Below are 6,878 nucleotides of genomic sequence, written 5' to 3' on the forward strand. Positions count from 1 at the left end.
AAGAAGAAGAAGAAGAAGAAGAAGAAGAAGAAGAAGAAGAAGAAGAAGAAGAAGAAGAAAGCAGCAGCTTAGCCAGGAGGGGCTAAGTTTCCAGTTGCGTACAGCTAAATTCCTCCATTAGTGTCTTCAGTAATAGGGTCTTCCTACCTTCAAGTTTCGGATGGTAGAAAATAAAATTGAGAATCCCTTTAGCCAATGACTCAAAAAGCTAATAAGCCATTCCTGGTATTGTAGGGGAGAGGCGCTCTTCTTCCGGTCTCTTTGGCCTCGCTGGTAGAAGCAAGATGACGAAAGGACAGGTCACCCTTTGGAAAGCATCGCAGTAAGATGCACGCGCTGTGCCGCTGCTGTGGCTCCAAGGCCTACCACCTTCAGAAGTCGACTTGTGGCAAATGTGGCTACCCTGCCAAGCGCAGAAGAAAGTATAACGGGAGTGCGAAGGCTAAGAGACGAAACACTGCCGGGACTGGTCTGATGAGGCACCTAAAGATTGTCTACCGTAGATTCAGACATGGATTCCGTGAAGGAACAACACCTAAATGCAAGGGGGCAGCTGTTGCAGCATCCAGTTCATCTTGAGGATTTCAAACAGTCATAAAATAAATGTTGTGGTTTCAAAAAAACCAAAAACCAAAAAACAAAACAGCATATGATGACTAGTTGGGGTATTTTTATCTCCCTCATGATATCAACATAGTGTTTTGATATACATATACACGATGAACTGGCTATAATAGAAAGCAATCAAGTTATTCCTCATCTTACCCAGTCACGTTTCCGTCTCTGTGGTGGGAACTTTACTTTTACTAGAAAAGCTATTTTTAATTTTTACCATTTTATTGGATATCTATGTTAACTTATTTATTCATATTTTCCTTCTATTTAAAATAGATTTTTACCTCAATTAATATATGCTGATTATGATTTCTCCTCCCTTTACTCCTCCTAGTTCCTCCCTATCTCCCCTCCATTCAGAACCACCCCCTTCTGTCTCTCATTAGAAAATAACAGGCTTCTAAGGGACAGTAAAAAACACAATAATAGAATAGAATAGAATAGAATAGAATAGAATAGAATAGAATAGAATAGAATAGAATAGAATAGAATAGAATATCAAACAAAACAAATACACTGGAATAGGACAATACCCCATGCACACAGAGGAGAAAAGGAGCCTAAAAGGCGAAAGAAACAAATATAGACAGATACCCAATGACTCACACACTCAGGAATCTAGAAACTAAACTGGAATTTACTATATATATATAACCATATATATCTGTGGTAAAAGGACCTGTAAGGACAGATAAAAATATAAACTCAGATAAATTTTTTAAAAAGATGAGACAAGTCTCTTCTCTCTCTCTCTCTCTCTCTCTCTCTCTCTCTCTCTCTCTCTCTCTCTCTCTCACACACACACACACACACACACACACATACACACTAAAATAAAGTGAGACAACCTCCAAAGACGCTGTTGAGTTCATTTCCTGTTGGCAATCTACTGTCACACACGGGGCCTACACTTCCGGCTACTTTGTTTCACCAGTAAGAATGTAAATTGGAGAAAACTAGATTTTCATTTGCCAATTGTTATCAACTGGAGGTAGCTTCTGAGTTGGAGACAGGTGGCGTGCGTCCTTTCAGTACTAGGATTCCTGAGAGGACAGGTCCCTACATGTCCTGTGCATACTGCCTCAGTCTTTCTGAGCTTGCGTGTGCAATTCCTGTTGTGTTTAGAAGGTCTTTACTCCTTAGTGGCCTCCACACCCTCTGGCTCTCAAACCCTTTCCACATCCCCTGTTGTGAATCTTAAGAGGAGGAATTTGATAGAGGCATCCCATTTTGGCTGCATGTTTCAAGGATTCTCAGTGTCTCCATATTTTTCTGGTTATGGGTTTCAGTACTTGTTCCCATTGGCTGCAAGAGGAAACTTCTCTGGTAATGACTGAGCAAGACACAGGATAGCAGAATGTCATTAGGAGCCATATTTGTCTTTCTGTACTGGGTTACCTCATTCAGAGTGGTAGTTTTAAAAATACCATTCATTTACCTGAAAATGTCTTTCCTTTTAATGCCTGAATAATATTCCATTGTGTAAATGTGCCACATTGTCTTTATCCATTTATCTGCTGGGGGACATCCAGGTTGTTTCCAAGTTCTGACTACTATGAATAGAGCAGCAATGAATACGGTTGAGCAAGTGTCCTTGTAGTAGAATGGAGCATCCTTTGGGTATATACCCAAAAATTGTATAGCTGGCTCTTGAGGTAGCTTGGTTTCCAATTTTCTGAGAATCCACCAAAGTAATTTCCAAAGGGGCTGTATGAGGTCTCAGTTCCACCAGCAATGGGTGAGTGTTCTCCTTATTCCACGTCCTCATCAGCATGAGCTATAATTTGTTTTATTGATCTTAGCCATTCTGATGGTAGTGAGATGAAATCTTAAGTAGTTTTGACCTGCATTTCACTGATGACTAATGATGTTGAACATCTCTTTACATGTGTCTCATCCATTTGAATTTCCTTTTGTGAGAATTCTGTTCATATCTGCACTCCATTTTTAATTGAGTCATTTGTTTTCTTGATGTCTAGTTTCTTGAGTTCTTTATATATTTTGGATATTACCCTACTATCCAATGTAGAGTTGATAAAAAATCTTTTCCCATTCTGTAGGTTGCTGCTTTGCCCAATTGACTGTGTACTTTGCCTTATAAAAGCTTTTCAGTTTCATGGCATGCCATTTATTAAATATTGATCTTAGTGTCTGTGCTAAGTTTTTTTGTTGTTGTTGTTCAGAAAATCGTCTGCCGTGCCAATGAATTCAAGGATATCCCCTACTTTCTTTTCTTTGAGATTCATTATACTTGGTTTTTTTTAGACCTTTGATGTATCTGGAGTTGAGTTTTGTGCAGGGTGATAAGGATGGATCTAGCTCCATATTCTACATGTGGCCATTTAGTTTGACTAGCACCATTTGTTGAAGATGCTGTCTTTTTTCCAGTGTGTCTCTGTGGGTTTTTTTTTTTTAATCAAAATTAGGTGTCTATAGGTATGTAGATTGATGTCTGGTTCTTCAATTTGATTTTGATTTTATTGTTCAGCATATCTGTCTTTATGCTAATAACATGCTGTTTTTATTACTATAGGCCTGTAGTACAAACTTTAATCAGGAATGATGAGACCTCTAGCAGTTCTTTTATTGTTAGATGGAATAGCTTTCCTGTGTTTGTTTGTTTATTATTTATTTATTTATTTATTTATTTATTTATTTTGATGAAGTTGAGAACTGTGCTTTCAAGATCTTTGAGGAATTGTGTTAGACTTTTGATAGGGATCGCTTTGAGTCTGTAGATGCTTTTTGTAGATGCATTTTTACTATGTTAACCCTACAGATCTATGAGCATGAGAAATCTTCCCGTTTTCTGGTATTATCTTCAATTCCTTCTTTCATGGACTTGAAGTTTTACTCTACAATCTTTCATTTGCTTGGTGTAGTGTCTAGTTTCATGTGTCAACTTGACACAAGCTGGAATTATCACCGAGAAGGAAGCCTCCCTTGAGGAAATGTCTCCATGAGATCCAGCTGTAAGGCATTTCCTCAATTAGTGATCAAGGGAGGAGAGCCCAGCCCATGGTGGGTGGTGCCATCGCTGGGCTGGTTGGTGGCCCTGGGTTCTATAAGAAAGCAAGCTGAGCAAGCCAGAGGGAACAAGCCAGCAAGCAGCATCCCATCCATGGCCTCTGTATCAGCTCCTTCTTCCTGACCTGCTTGAGTTCCAGTCCTGACTTCCTTTAGTGATGAACAGCCATGTGGAAGTATAAGCTGAATAAGCCCTTTCCTCCCCAACTTGCTTCTTGGTCATGATGTTTTGTGCAGGATACAAACCCTGTCTAAGACACTTGGTTAGAATTACTCCAAGATATTTTATACTATTTGTGGCTACTGTGAACAGTGTTGTTTTCCTGATTTCCTTCTCAGTGTGTCTTTTGTATATTAAGAAGGCCGATGATTTTTGTTAGTTAATTTCGTGTCCAGATACTTCACTGAAAATTTTTATAAGCTATAGCAGTTTTCTAGTGAAAATTTTAGGTAACTTATGTATACAATTATATACTCTTAAAAAAATACACTGCTTTCTTACTTTCCAACTTGTGTTCCCTTGATCACAATTTGTGATCTTCTTCAATTGTCTTATTTCTCTACCTAAGACTTTAAGTGCTGTATTGAATAGGTATGGAGAGAATAGACAACCTTGTCTTATTTCTGATTTTAGTGGAAATGCTTTGAGTTTCTCTCCATTTCAGTTGATGTTGGCTATGGGCTTGCTGTAAACCGCCTTTTTAAAATGTTGAAGTATGTCCCTTGTATCCCTAATCTCTCCAGGACTTTTATTATGAAATGGCATTGGATTTTGTCAAAGGCCTTTTCTATATCTAGTGAGATGATCCTGTCTTTTTTTTTCCAGTTTGTTTAGATGGTGGGTTGTATTTATTAATTTTTGTATATTGAATCATCCCTGCATCCCTGGGATGAAGTTTACTTCATCATGATCTTTTTGATGTATTCCTGGATTCAGTTTGCAAGTATTTTATTGAGAATTTATGTGTCTATATTCATGAGGGAAATTGGTCTCTAATTCTCTATCTCTGTTGAATCTTTGTATAGTTTTGGACCAGGGTAGTTGTGGCCTTATAGAATGAATTGGGCAATATTTTTTCTGTTTCTGTTTCCTGGAATAATTTGAGGAGTATTGGTGTTAACTCTTCTTTTTAAGTCTGGTAGAGTTCTGTGCTAAAATTATCCGGTCTGGTTTTTTTTTTTTTTTTTTGGTTGGGAGACTTTTTATGACTGCTTCTATTTCACCAGGGGTTACAGATTTATAGATCTATTTAAAGTGCTTGTCTGATCTTGATTTAACTTTGGTAAGTGGTGTCTTTTGAGAGAATTATCCTTTTCTGTGCAATTTTCCATTTATTGAGTACATGCTTTTGAAGTATGACCTAATGATTCATTGGATTTTCTCAGTGTCTGCTGTCATGTCCCCATTTCACTTTTGATTTTGTTAGCTTGGATATGCTCTCTCCACCTTTCAGTTAATTTGGATAAGGCTTTGCCTATCTTGTTCCTTTTCTCAATGAACCTACTCTTTGTTTTGTTGGCTGTATTGTTCTATTTGTTTCTATTTTATTGATTTTAGTCTGAGTGTAATTATTTTTTGCCCTCTGCTCCTCTTGGGTATGATTTCTTCTTTTTTGTTCTAGAGCTTTCAGGTGTGCTGTTAAATTGCTAGCATGGGATCTTTCTACTTCTTTTATGTAGGCACTTAGCACTACAAACTTGCCTCTTAGAACTGCTTTCATTGTGTCCCATAATTTTAGGTATTCATTTTCATTCAATTTTAGGAAGTCTTTAATTAGAAAGAAATTATTTCTGTCTTGACCTGTTTTTCATTCAGTAAACACTTTATTCAATTTCCATGAGTTTGTAACAATTTCTTTTGTTGTTGATATCCAGCTTTAATCTGTGCTGGTCTGACAGGATGAAGGGAGTCATTTCTATTTTCTTATATCTATTAAGACTTGCTTTGTGTCTTAATATGTTGTCAGTTTGGAGGTGAGAAGAAAGTATACTCTTTTTGTATTTGGGTGAAATGTTCTATTAGGTCCATTTGGTTCATAATATCTATTAACTCCAGCATTTCTCTGTTTATTTTTTGTCTGGATGACCTGTCTATTGGTAAGAGTAGGGTATTCATATCTCATGCTATCAGGGTATGAGGGTCAATATGTGATTGATCTATTGTCATTCTTTTACAAACATGAGAGCACTTGCATTTGACACATAGATGTTAAGAATTAAAATGTCATCTTGGTGGATTTTTCCTTTGATGAGTATGTGGTGTCCTTCCCTATGTATTCTGACTAGTTTTGATTTGAAGTCTATTTTGTTAGATATGAAAATGTATACTCTAGTTTGCTTTTTAGAACCATTTTTTGGAATAGCCTTTCTCTACCCACCCTTTACCCTGAGGTAATGTCTATCCTTTATGTCGAGATGTGTTTCTTAGATGCTTTAGAAGGATGGATTCTATTTTCAACTCCATTCTGTTAATCTGTCTTTTTTGAGAAATTGGGACCATAGACATTGAGAGGTATCAATGACTAATGACTGTTGATTTTTGTTATTTTGTTGTCGTTATTGTTGTTGATGGTGGTGGTGGTAGTGGTGTGTTTTCCTTTTTTTGATTTTGCTGGTCTGAGATTATTTATTTCCTGTGTTTCCATGGTTGTAGTTAACCTCCTTAGGTTGGAGTTTTCCTTTTAGTACCTTCTACAGGGCTAGATTTATAGATATGAATTGTTTAAAATTGGTTTCCTGGGTGTGGCTAACCTCTTTAGATTGAAATGTCCTTCTAGTGCCTCCTGTAGGCTAGATTTGTAGATTTGGTTTTTTAGATTGTTTAAATTTGGTTTTATTGTGGAATATCTTATTTTCTCCATCAACGGTGCTTGAACATTTTGCTGGGTATAGTAGTCTGGGCTAGTATCTCTTAGCCCAGACATCTGTCCAGGTCCTTCTGGCTTTTAGACTCTTCATTGAGAAAGTCTGTGTAATTCTAAAAAGTCTGTTTTTATATGTTACTTAGCTATTTTTCTTTTCAGCTTTTAATATTTTCTTTGATGTATGTTTAGTGTTTTGATTAGTGTTGCTGAGAGGACTTTCTCTTCTGGTCCTATTTATTTGATGTTCTGTATGCTTCTTATAGTTTTATAGGCATCTTACTCTTTAGGTTAGGAAAAATTTCTTCTATGATTTTGGGCCTTTGAGCTCCCCCACCCTTTCCTCTATTTTTTTTTTTTTTTTTTTTTTTTTTT

General features: G+C 36.8%; 1 pseudogene; it reads left to right on the top strand.

Annotated features, from left to right (window-relative positions):
* LOC116087487 overlaps positions 1-611 on the top strand; it is a 1,734-nt pseudogene extending 1,123 nt beyond the window's left edge.
* Positions 612-6,878: the final 6,267 nt, after the last annotated feature.

This window comes from Mastomys coucha, unplaced genomic scaffold, assembly GCF_008632895.1.
Source record: "Mastomys coucha isolate ucsf_1 unplaced genomic scaffold, UCSF_Mcou_1 pScaffold13, whole genome shotgun sequence".
Classification (NCBI taxonomy): Eukaryota; Metazoa; Chordata; class Mammalia; order Rodentia; family Muridae; genus Mastomys; species Mastomys coucha.